Raw genomic sequence first — 12983 nt, 5'->3', positions numbered from 1 at the left:
ATTTTCCACACAAAGATATTAACCTCTTCATATGGGAAGGAGACTTTGGGGTCTCTGGCTTTTCTTCTGAAACTGAGGGAGGAAGTAGTAGACAGGCTAGAGTGGAAAAGTATGGGCCAAGACCAGAGCTAGGACAGATATCTGTTCTCCTGCCTCCAAACTCAAACAGCTGGGCTAGGGACAGAAGTTGCATATGGACTGGTTTGGATGATCAGAGGTTGGTTTGGGCCTGTAACAGAACATAAGCTCATAACAATTTCAAAATGGCTGAAACAGGTTTGGGATGCACCTGGTTGAATGTGGTATCAGACTTAACTGATTTGGGTTAAGCTGGTTTGTGGAATTTCTGTCTGAGACTCCTTGTCCAACCCTCCTGGTTCAAGTGTTGAATCACAGCCCTCAGCATGCTTTTCAGCCCTGGGCTGGGCTATGTTGTCTGCTCCGGAGAGCAGAGCTGGCCCTATCCTTGTGCTCCCTAGCTGGAGCAGTGAGGGCTGGCTGACAAGGGGGTGGGGTGGGATGGGGTGCAGGGGCAAGCCCAGCTGGGGTGCAGCCCAGTTTTCAGGGGGGGTACCCCTCCCCCCAGCCCCCAAGACAAACCCTGGCTGGGATCTGGGTCCAGGAAGGGGGTTTGCCCCACTCAAACTGGCTGGGAGTACTGTGTCCAGTTTTGGGCTCCACAATTCAAAAAGGATGTGGAGAAGCTTGAGAGAGTCCAGAAGAGAGCCACGCGCATGATCAGAGGTCAGGAAAACAGATTTGACGATGATAGGCTGAGAGACATGGGACTCTTTAGCCTGGAAAAGCGTAGGCTCAGGGGTGATCTGATGGCCACCTATAAATTTATCAGGAGTGACCACCAGGATTTGGGGGAATGTTCACCAGAGCGCCCCAAGGGATGACGAGGTGGAATGGTCACAAACTCCTGCAAGACCGTTTCAGGCTGGACATAAGGAAGAATTTCTTTACTGTCCGAGCCCCCAACGTCTGGAACAGTCTGCCAGCGGAGGTGGTTCAAGCACCTACACTGAACACCTTCAAGAGTCAATTGGATGCTTATCTTGCTGGGATCCTATGACCCCAGCTGACTTCCTGCCCTTTGGGCAGGGGGCTGGACTCGATCTCCCGAGGTCCCTTCCAGCCCTGATGTCTATGAAATCTATGAAATGCAACAGGGAGAATGGATTTTTTATAGCTTGCTTTCATTATTTTTTTTAAACAGTACCTCTGACTATTATGAATTATCACCAAACTGGCAAGTTTAAGGAAACTCATATGAGAAGAGGGATTTTTAACTGAATAAGCTTCTGCTTTTACAAAAAATACCCAAAAGGTGTAACCTGACATACACATAATCATACACACAAACACACACACACAGAGGAAGCTATACCCTCCACGTGGTATTTCAAGCCTGTCGCTTCAGGGTTTATGATGTACCTGTGACTAGCAAATCAACGAACTACTATTAGAACATCATCATCATCATCATCATCAAATAGTGAGGTCCATGGCAGACACTACACTTTAGATGCAGTTTACCTGTGTTGTGCCATAAATGTGTTGTGCCCATTCACAAGTTCAGTCAATTAGTGCTGTGGCAAAGTGAGAAACCAGCCGTAGCAATATTCCACAAAATGTTTTTATGACTGGTTTCCATTGCTTCTTAAATGGAAGATGTGGCAGGGTCCCCACTGCTTAGCCAAATGCCAGTTGCATGGTACAGGTTGGTTGACAGTTCCATTTGTGTTGCCAAACTGAGAGCTGTGTGGTGCAGCCCTCCATGGGGGCTGTGCCCCACTGTTGTTAGGGTGCCGATTTAAAAAGGAGCTAATCAGTTGGGCTGGGGTACCCATAAACACAGCATTGTGCTTGCCTTACCCATTGCTCCTGTAACCTGGCAGAGAAGTGGGCAGAAAGAAAAAGCAGCATAATTTTTCTTTCAACAATGTTTCTCTCTAAGGTAGTGGGTGGTAGCCATGCTGGTCTCAGGACATAGGCAGACAAGATTATTTGGGCAAATATATATGTGATTTACCCAAAGAACCTCGTCTCTCTAAGGTATACACTTTATCCAAAAACTTAAAACTAAGAATTTACAGCTGATGGGAGTCATGCAATACTTCAAAACTGGATTGCACTAATTTATACAAAGTCCAATTACAAAAATTCCTTACACTTAAGTTTAATATTTGAATGGTTCCAAGGTAGATTGTTGAGAGAAAAAAAGAACAATTTACCAAAACTGGAGAGTATATTTACAGAAAGTGTGTGCAAAGTCATCTTAATGGAAGGATTTACAACAGACATCATTGTAACACAGTACGCAGTATGGCAAATTTCCACATCAATACTGAGGTATTCAAAATCTGAAAATGCAAGCCCTTCATTTCTTCTCATTAAATTCCTGACATTTCAAAGGTATTAAAAAGCCCTTCCAACTGCACTCATTCACAATTATTTTTAAAAAGTTCTCCACAATAATCCACTTATTAAGACTGAAAGATGAACAACGATAACCTTACTTCAGCCTGTAAAAATGAGGCAATGCAAAATAAAAATACCTCCAATTTCAGCATCACAGACTGAGGATTTATTCTTTTTTTCTTAAGCCTCAGACCTGGAACCATAAAGTATTTTTATAATTCATGTTCATAATTTAAGCATGGAAAAAACAGTACACGTCAGCCGGCCCTGACAATCTGCACCCCAGGGTACTCAAGGAGCTGGCGAGCATCATAGCCCAGCCCCTGGCACGGATCTTTGAAAACTCCTGGTGCTCTGGTGTAGTGCCCAAAGACTGGAAGAAGGCCAATGTGGTGCCGATCTTCAAGAAAGGGAGGAGAGTGGATCCGGCTAACTACAGGCCCATTAGCCTGACTTCTATCCTGGGGAAGATCTTAGAAAAGTTTATTAAGGAGGCCATCCTTGAGGGACTGGCCCAGGCTAACTTCCTAAGGGGTAGCCAGCATGGGTTTGTTGCGGGTAGGTCTTGTTTGACCAATCTCATTTCCTTCTATGACCAGGTAACCTATCACCTGGACAAGGGAGAAGAGATTGATGTCATATATCTGGACTTCAAAAAAGCCTTTGATCTGGTATCCCACGATCACCTCTTGGCCAAACTGCCCAGTTGTGGCCTTGGCTCCACCACGATCCACTGGCTGGGAAACTGGCTCCGTGGTCGGACCCAGAGGGTTGTAATTGATAGCAGTCACTCATCATGGTGCCCTGTGACCAGTGGGGTCCCTCAAGGCTCTGTCCTGGGACCCATACTGTTCAACATCTTCATTAATGATGTGGACATTGGAGTCAGGAGTGGACTGGCCAAGTTCGCCGATGACACCAAACTTTGGGGCAAAGCATCCACGCCAGAAGATAGGCAGGTGATCCAGGCTGACCTGGACAAGCTCAGCAAACGGGCAGACGAGAACCTCATGGTGCTTAACACCAAAAAAATGCAAGGTTCTCCACCTTGGGAGGAAAAACCTGCAGCATCCTTACAGGCTCGGCAGTGCTACGTTGGATAGCACTACAGAAGAAAGAGACTTGGGAGTCATCATTGACCACAAGATGAACATGAGCCTCCAATGCGATGCTGCAGCTAGTAAAGCGACCAAAACGCTGGCTTGCATCCATAGATGCTTCTCGAGCAAATCCCGGGACGTCATTCTCCCCTTGTACTCGGCCTTGGTGAGGCCGCAGCTGGAGTACTGCGTCCAGTTTTGGGCTCCACAATTCAAAAAGGATGTGGAGAAGCTTGAGAGAGTCCAGAGGAGAGCCACGCGCATGATCAGAGGTCAGGAAAACAGATCTTACGACGACAGGCTGAGAGACATGGGACTTTTTAGCCTGGAAAAGCGCAGGCTCAGGGGTGATCTGATGGCCACCTATAAGTTTATCGGGGTGACCACCAGGATCTGGGGGAACGTTTGTTCACCAGAGCGCCCCAAGGGATGACAAGGTCGAACGGTCACAAACTCCTGCAAGACCGTTTCAGGCTGGACATAAGGAAGAATTTCTTTACTGTCCAAGCCCCCAAGGTCTGGAACAGTCTGCCAGCGGAGGCGGTTCAAGCACCTACATTGAACACCTTCAAGAGTCAATTGGATGCTTATCTTGCTGGGATCCTATGACCCCAGCTGACTTCCTGCCCTTTGGGCAGGGGGCTGGACTCGATCTCCCGAGGTCCCTTCCAGCCCTGATGTCTATGAAATCTATGCTCTTCACCAAGGTGGTGGAAAAATTTCAGAAAACACTCTCCCATCAAGCAAAGCACACTACATAGGAGGTCATACTTAAAATGTAGACAACCTCCTACTGCATCTTTGATTAAGATGTATATATAATTCAACTCTTAAATATGGTTAAACTTTAAAAATTGGTATTTGCCAGGTATACTATTTGTTACTACTTGCACAAGACTTAATATGGAAATAGGGAATGTAAAGCATTACATGGTTTCATGCTGCTGTACGGCAGGGGTTTTCAACCTTTTTAAGCAGTGTACCCCTTTTGGTAGCAGCAGTCAGATGTGGGGAGGTGGGGATTGCATATGGCAGCCACTACCACCACCCATGGCCCCGCCCTGCCACCACCTTCCCACTGCCAACTGCACATGTGGTTTCATGGGCTGCTGATGTGCCTCGCACCCAGCCAATCATGCACTGCCCATCAGCAGGCCACAGAGCTGCACATGCGACTAGCCACAGGAAAGAGGCAAGCGACGGTGGCAGTGCAAGAGTGGTGGATGGCAGTAGTGGCCGCCACATGCAAGCTTCTCCCACTCCCTGCATCCAGCTGGCCAGGCCACACCTGTGCGGCCCGCAGAGGGGAGCTGCTGCCCTCACCTCCCCAGCCCTGCTCCTGGAAGGCAGCAGCACAAGGTGGTAGCGCTCCATCCCCACCCACCTGTGTGTACCCCCTAGGACCTTTCCAAGTACCCCTAGGGATAGGTGCACCCCGGTTGACAACCCCTGCTGTACAGAGTTATGTCAGTTGTAAGAAGCTGCAGCTCATGCTGCAACTCCAGCTTCTATTCGAGTCAAGATAGAATATGGGGCATTACCTCCAACATAATTCTTTAGCTGGATTCACACATGCAGGAGATATCAAAGTTTTCCTTCCTCTTTCCAAACAATATTTCCAACATGTCCCTTCTTTTACAAGCCCTTATCTCAAACCTGAACCAACATAAAACCTCTTGGGCTCAAAGTCATGTTAAAACTGTAGCTAGGGTAATCCTCCTGGCTCGCTGTTCTGACTACTTTGTTCCCAACTTTACACTCCCAGACTCAACTTAGCACCAAATACCAAAGTCATGTCATCACTTTTAAATCATCCACAGATTAATCCTACCTTCCTCAGCAGATTATTTAGCACACTACTAACCTCTGCTTCTGCTCCATCAGAGACCGAAGTCTCAAATCAGCCACTTCTCCAAATACCCTTTATGCCATCCCTTTCACAACGACATAAGTACCCTTGAAGACCCTGACCTAACTGGTCTAACTGGGTTTGTTTTGAAGTTATTATAAAATACTTGAACTGGGAAAATAAAGTGTTACCATTTCAATAGTGATTTCTGGAATAGCTCATTATAACTTGTAGGGCTGGGAAAAAACAGCATCGTTTAATCTTGACACCCGTTTCAAAGGGACAGTGTTTCATTTCATTGCATCGTCTGGTTTCAAAGCACTGTTCTGTTTCATTTTGTCAAAACTGTTTTGCTGTTTCAACGTTTTGCCCATAGGCTAATGGGGAACCATGAAAATGCCTAAACTGTTGTTATTTCTTCTCTGATTCAGATGAAATTTGCAGGGACAGTAGCCCCTTCAGAAGGCACAAAGCCTGCCAAGTCTCAAGGAGAAAAGAGCAGAGGTTTGTGTGAAACTGCACCTCAAACTGTTCAAAGGAAAACTCCTGACACTTGCCAAGAGCATCAGCCTCCTCTCATCCAGCGCACAGATCTGGGGCCTGCACCCCCCAGGAGGGCTGCAGGGCTGTGCCGGACTCCTCCTGGGGGTGTGAGCCCCTGTATCTGCACACCGGATGACAGGAGGTTGCCCTGCCACCTGGGACCGGTACTGGGCGCAGCCTGCACCCAGCACCAGGGAAGATGCATGCTGCCACCAGTCCCAGGCAACCTCCTCTCATCCAGCGCACAGATCCAGAGGCCCGCAGCCACATGGAGCTCAGCCCGGCAGTGGGAGGTGGGGAGAGCCAGGGCCACGCTCCGCCTCCCACCGCTGAGCTGAGCTCCATGGGTCTGCAGAGCTGCTTAGAGCACAGCCCTGGCTCTCCCCTGCCTCCCGCCACCAGGATGCTTCAAAACTTGAAACGTTTCAAAACGTTCAAAAAAGTTTTGAGTGCCCACGCTTCATTTCAAAGCTTTTCGTTTCATTTCAATTTCACTGTTTCAAGCTCAAAACATGTCAAAAAAAGGTTTGAAATGAAACTCAGATAAATTTCACACAGCCCTAACAACTAGGTTCCCAGTTTCAATTCCCCAAAAAACTCAGTGGAAGTTGAGTATCAACTCCCTGGGATCATTTGGAATTCTTGGCCATGCCTAGATACTTCTGCATCGCCTCTTATAGGTGATGGCTTATTTGTCTGACGTGTAACACCACTACATCATTTCATCAGGTAAAGAGTTGTGTCCTCCTTGACTCAAAATGTTCTTCCAACTCTTATCCCAAGAGTCAGAAATTGCAAGTTAATCTTAAAATGCTTAAACCTCTTAAATGGCAATTAAAAAATGCCAATTAAATAAATTAAATACCAATATGAGCAGCATGATTCAAATCTAGTCATATTAGGATAAATACCTTAATATATAAGGTAAAAGTTTGTGGTAATGCTCGAGAGATTTGGGGGTAGAAGGGGAAGAAGAGGCAAAAAAACCTGTTGAACTGAAATTTAGTCCATTTTAAAAGAAAATACTATGACACTATCAACCAAAACCTTCCCTATCCATTTTTTTTTATTTTAATTTCCTATTTGCCAATTTTTAAAATAGTTTCCTCTTCCCTGTTGCTCTGTGAAAAACCATGTACAGAGGAAGGCTGACTAACCAACAGGAGAAAAAAAATAGCAAAAAAAAGTAAACAAAGTTAAAAGGCTGAACAAGGCATATTTCCTAATTCTTGTCCATTATAATCAAATTGATTTATTTTTTTCCATAACCAGGTAGCAAAAAGCTTTGAACAGAAAAAACAACTGTGCCTACAAATCAGTAGTACAACCTGACCTTAGAGTATACATGTACAGCAGTCAAAAATGACACAACCTTACTTTCATGCTCACAGAGTTAGTATGGAGACACTCGTCTCATCTAAGCCTTTCCAACTGTGATAATCCTGGGATGCCAACTTCTGTCCCTTTTATGTTTAGGTCTGAGCATATCTGTTCTTATTCCTGATGTCAGTTTAGCACCCTCCAGGCAAAAGCAGACATTGATCCCAATGGTAGATTAATTCAAACACTGAAAACAACTGAACAGAGCAGTGAAACCAAATACCTGCAGACTCTTTCTACAGAAACAAAATAATCACCGTCTATAAAACAGACATCCAGCATTTGTGTCAGCAGAACTGCATGTCAGTACAACTTAGTCAATGCTACTGCCCTCTGGCCTAGTCCAGGGTCAAAAGATGAAAGAAGAAAAATGTCTGGAGCTTATTGCAACTTCTCCCCGACCCTCATACTGCTCCTATGACTCCCAACTCAAGCGTTGTGGACTGAGGCTCACTTCCCTCTTTGCCTTTAATGTATACATAAAAGATAATGTAGGAGAAAAATAAGAAATGTGGACACTGTATAAATTGCAAGCTCCCACAGTAGAAGCAGAAGGGTCAGGAACCAGAAAGTGCTCTAAAAGTGTGTGAAGAGATTCTAGGAGCCAGGAATAAGGGAGACAGAGGTATTGATCAAAACTGAAGGAAACAGAACAGATAACATTTTTTTTTTTTTTGGGGGGGGGGGGGGGGGGGGGAGGAGAGAAAATGAAAGGCCAGAAGGATCCATCCTTTTGCCACCCAAAAGAAAAAGTAAAACACACACACAATCCTCTGGTTGTACCTGAAAACAAGCCAGCTCAAGCATCATAAAAACACAGCAGTAACAGTAAAAGGACTAGAATAATGTTTTTGAAAATAGAATTTTTAAAAATGGTATAAAATACAGAAAAGATTAAGGAATGGGAAGGCTGTATATCACATGGTGGAAATTCCTCCAAAAAAATGCACTGCTTTACGCAAAGACGAGGAAATTTTTTTAACTGGAGTTCCGTAAGTCTGTTCAGAAAGTTATAAAACACTGTAAAAGAAATCATGGTGCCACCCTGTCTATAATTGATTGTTTCCTTTTTCTCTTTACATTTTGTCATCATTGCTCAAATAGTGCATAAACACCTAACAAGGATACATAACTTTGGGCTTTCATACTTTTTGTTTTTATATATAAAGATTAACACTTACCAAAAAAAAAATCTACCATGCCCTACAGAGAACGTCCTGGTGGAGGAGACTAGTGAAAAATTACATAATGCTAACCATGCACACAATCAGTTAGCATTACACAGGACTGTTAAGCCTAACACCAATCAAAAAAACCCACAACTTAGGAGATGTATCATACAGAATGGATTTTTTTTTAATGAAAATTCATTGAAGAGTCTCTCTAAAAGGGAAATAAAATATTAGGAGTTCTGCAATTAGTAAAACTGACTGATGTTCTACTATAAAAACAGAAATGGAAAGGTATAGGCAAGTTTAAACATAAGTTTAATGCAACATGGTTCTAAATGATTTTTTATTATGAGAGCTAATCAAACATCTAAGCCCACATTATATAAACATATACTGGTATGTTACAATTAGACATGACAAGATACCTTGCTGTTCAAACATTTAACTTGTCACTATCCATAAGTGTTTAAAAGCTATTCAAAGTGCATCAGCCAGGTTTAGTCGCACCTTTAATGAGACTATATACCATACTATTAAAGACTGTGTTCTCCCTAATTAACCCAAATTTTAAGTACTGCTGTTTTGTCATTTCAAGTCAAACACATCAATAACTTCAAAGTTTTTTAATGCTTATTCACTATCTTATCAATAAAACGTCATCAGGGTAATTATCTTGCTAATTTGCCTGCCATCTTTCAACCTCTGAATTTATTCTGAGATAAAGCAGAAAATGTATTATCTTAATTAAACACTTGTTCCCTTCCACCTATCCTCATAAGTTTGAAATGAGAGAGAGAGTATGAGACATGGCCATGACTACATTGTACATGCTGGGGTAAAACAAAGAAATTTAAAAAACTAAGTAATTCATATAAGCAACAAATCAGTTCTTTTAGATGAAGTAGCCAATTACTCAAAAAGGAATTCTCTAAACCAAAAGCCACATGCAGACATAGTTCTTTTAAAAAGGTACCAATCCTGTAAAATGCAGTGACTTTAAAGTGGGAGACAAGTGATCTGCAACACAACTTCCAAGTATTCAGTATATTATTTTAAAGGCAGTTAAAACATTAAAACATGCAGCTCCCCATGGTGCCACACCATTCCATGGCTTTGGAGCAGCAGCATAAAGCCCTAGTTCTTCCTTACAGACAAGGGTCACAGACTAAACTATTTCTTCCTCATTCTTATTCTGACCTTCATTGCAAATCTTGGTTGCTTATTTTAAAGCATAATTTTATATCATCCCTTAATCATCATAATGGCCTTCTTGGTAAGGACCATCTTATTTGTTTGTATAGTTCCTTGGACCATGACATTTAATTGCATTACAAATATATTAAAAATGAAATTTCTAGTATGTAATACTCCTCTCCTGTACTTCTTTTTTCAGATAAAGAATTAAGTGGAAAAACATTTCCAGATAGTGAAATATTCATGGCTAGATTTTGTAGAGCACCTAAATGGCAGACAGGATACAATATGATGCACACTATTTAAATACATCTTTCTTGCTACTGGATGAATGCTTTGACATACAAAAGTCCTCAACCGTTGCAATTTCCCAGTCTGCCAAACAAAAAAAAAAAAAAAAAAAAAAAAATCAATGCAGGGGAAAAAACAGGTGTGTTTAAGCTCTGTGATATGTCTACACGGCACACTCAGCAGTTCTCTGACAGAGATTTTTTAACTTTAGATTGCATTGATAATCTGTTGCTTCCATCCCACCAAGTGTCTCTCTGGTTAAAACTGGTCTGCAGACATACATATGCCCATGTCATTGACAGAGCATACTGTACCATCTTTTCATAGATTCATAGAAGCTAGGGTCGGACGGGACCTCAATAGACTATTGAGTCTGACCACCTGCCAGTGGCAGGAAAGAGAGTGCTGGGGTCATGTGACCCCAGCCAGGTGCTTGTCCAGTCTCCTCTTGAAGACTCCCAAGGTAGGGGAGAGCACCACCTCCCTTGGAAGCCAGTTCCAGATTCTGGCAACCCTAACTGTGAAGTAGTTCTTTCTGATGTCCAACCTAAATCTGTCAGCTTGTGGCCATTATTTCTGGCTATTCCAAGAGGTGCTCTGGTAAACAGAGCATTTTCTATTCCCTGCTGCCCCCACCCCCCAAATGAATTTGTATATTGCCACAAGATCCCCCCCCCAGCTTTCTCTTGAGGAGGCTGAAAAGGTCCAGGTCCTTCAGACTTTCCTCATAGGGCCTTCCCTACAGGCCTCTAACCATATGAGTTGCCCTCCTCTGGACCCTCAGCATTGTCCACATCCTTCTTGAATTGCAACCCCCAGAAGTAGTCAGGCTGCAGGCCTGACCAGTACCGCATAGAGGGTTATCATCACCTCCCTGGACCTATCCATGATGCACCTACTAATTCATGACAAAGTGCGGTTAGCTCTGCTAATCACCTTGGAGTTGACAACAGTTCCAACAGCTCTTTTGCTGCTGTACATCTGAAAAGGTCATCCCCCAGTCTATGGGTGTGCTGGCAATTCCCTCTCCTGAGGTGCAGCACCTTGCACTTGTCCTTGTTGAACTGCATCCTATTGTACTGTGCCCACTTCTCTAACCTGTCCAGGTCTGCCTGGATTCAGTTTCTTCTCATCAGTGTGTTTGCTTCACCCCACAGTTTGGTGTCATCTGCAAATCTGGACAGAGTGCTTTCCACGCCCTCATCCAGGTTGCTGATGAAGATATTGAACAGCACCAACCCAAGGACCAAGACTTGGGGGACCCCATTGCCCACATCTTTTGGGGTTGAGACCCATCCACCACCACTCTCTGGGTACGACCCTTAAGCCAATTTGCCACCCACATGACTTTGTAATCGTTTATGGCACAGTCGTTCAATTTGCTTATATGAATAGGATGGGATACCATATCAAAGGCCTTCTTAAAGTCCAACTAGATGACATCTACCTCAACTTCCTGCATCTAAGCATTTAGTGACCTGGTCATAAAAAGGAAACAAAGTGGGTCAGGCTATGAACCTGCTAGACTCCTCCAAAAATTATCAGCAATCCTTGATAATTTTTTCAAGCGTTTTCCCAAGGATAGAGGTAAGACTAGCTGATCTATAGTTACCTGGATCCTCCTTCCTCCCCTTCTTGAAAATCGGAACCACTGGCCTTTTTCCAGTCCTCAGGGACCTGACCTGAGCACCACGAATGCTCAACCAGTCATGCCAGTGGCTCTGCTATGACACTGGCTAATCCTTTCAGCACCCTTGGATGGAGCTCATCTGGTCTCGCTGATTTAAACACATCCAGCCCCTCCAAGTGTCTCTTTACTAGGCTGGTGCTGACAGTTGGTGGGCTGGTGTTTCTCCTACTTCTTTCAGTAATGCATTTGGGAGATTTGTCTAGATCTGAGTTCAAGAATACACAGGCAAAAAAAACTCATTGAAGAGCTCTGCTTTGTCCCTCCTATCTGTTACCAACTACCCTCGTCTATCCTGTAAGGGTCCTATGCTGTCTTGGCACCTTCTTTTTGCTCCCTATATACCTGAAGGACTTTTTGTTGCCAGCCTATGTTCTAATGCTTTTATGGCCTTCCTAACCAATTTCCTGCAAGTGCGAGCCAAGAAGGTATACTCCTCCTTGTTAGCTACCCCATGTTTCCACAGCCTCTATGCCCTTCTTTTTGCCCCTGGCTTTCCTGGAATTTGCCTGTTTACCCAGGAGGGCTTCTTGGCCTCTTTGCCCCCTTTTCTACACAGTGGGATTGCCTCCTTCTGCATCCAAAGGATCGCATTCTTGAGGAATGACCACCCTTCCTGGATCCCCATTTCGTCGATGCTCTTCAGCTTGAAAGCCCCACAAACTTAATCTCCTAAGCATCCTGAAGTTAGCCTTCCTGAAGTCTAGCACTTCTGCCCTCCTCATTACTTTTCCCACCCCTTGCCAGATAATGAATTCAGTCAACCGATGGTCACTATCCCCTAGGTTGCCTTGTACCTGCAGATCCCCTACCAGGTCACCCCCCGTAGCCAGAACCAAGTCCAGCAAGGCCTTCCCCCTAGTGGGATCATATACCTCCTGTGTTAGATGGAGGTCCTGTAAGCAGGTTAAGAACCTACGTGGGCAATTAGTTCTGGCTGACTGATCCTCCCAGCAGCTGTCAGGGTAGTTTAGCACACCCATGACAACTGTATCTCTTGACCGTACGGCCTCTGAGAGCTGCCCGGAGAATTCTAGGTCTAGCTCATCCTCCTGGTGTGGTGGTCTATACTAGACCCTACTACTAAGTCCCTTACCCCCTTGTATCCTAACCCACAGTACCTTAGTTCAGCCCTCCTCTGATCCCATCTTGATTATAGAAGATTTTTATTTTTAAATAGAAAAGTTTCTCTCAGACTTAAACATGTTGACACAGTTCAACATTACAAAAGCTTCACTAAACATTTCTAAAATCCTCCACATTATACTCTCCAACTTTTGCCAGATGAGTTTGGCAAGTAAGGGCTCTCACATTTCTCCTTCTCAGACATTCATGGAAGC

At 44.2% G+C, this 12983-nt stretch overlaps 1 protein-coding gene across 1 annotated transcript in view; it reads right to left on the bottom strand.

Annotated features, from left to right (window-relative positions):
* The window catches only part of OSBPL10 (oxysterol binding protein like 10), a 205437-nt gene that overhangs the window by 151982 nt on the left and 40472 nt on the right, over positions 1 to 12983 (bottom strand). The gene's annotated exons all lie outside the window — the stretch shown is intronic.

This window comes from Crocodylus siamensis, chromosome 5, assembly GCF_052110815.1.
Source record: "Crocodylus siamensis isolate JL-2025a chromosome 5, ASM5211081v1, whole genome shotgun sequence".
Classification (NCBI taxonomy): domain Eukaryota; kingdom Metazoa; phylum Chordata; order Crocodylia; family Crocodylidae; genus Crocodylus; species Crocodylus siamensis.
The sequence above is the reverse complement of the archived record's forward strand: the minus strand, read 5'-3'. Positions and strand labels throughout refer to the sequence as shown.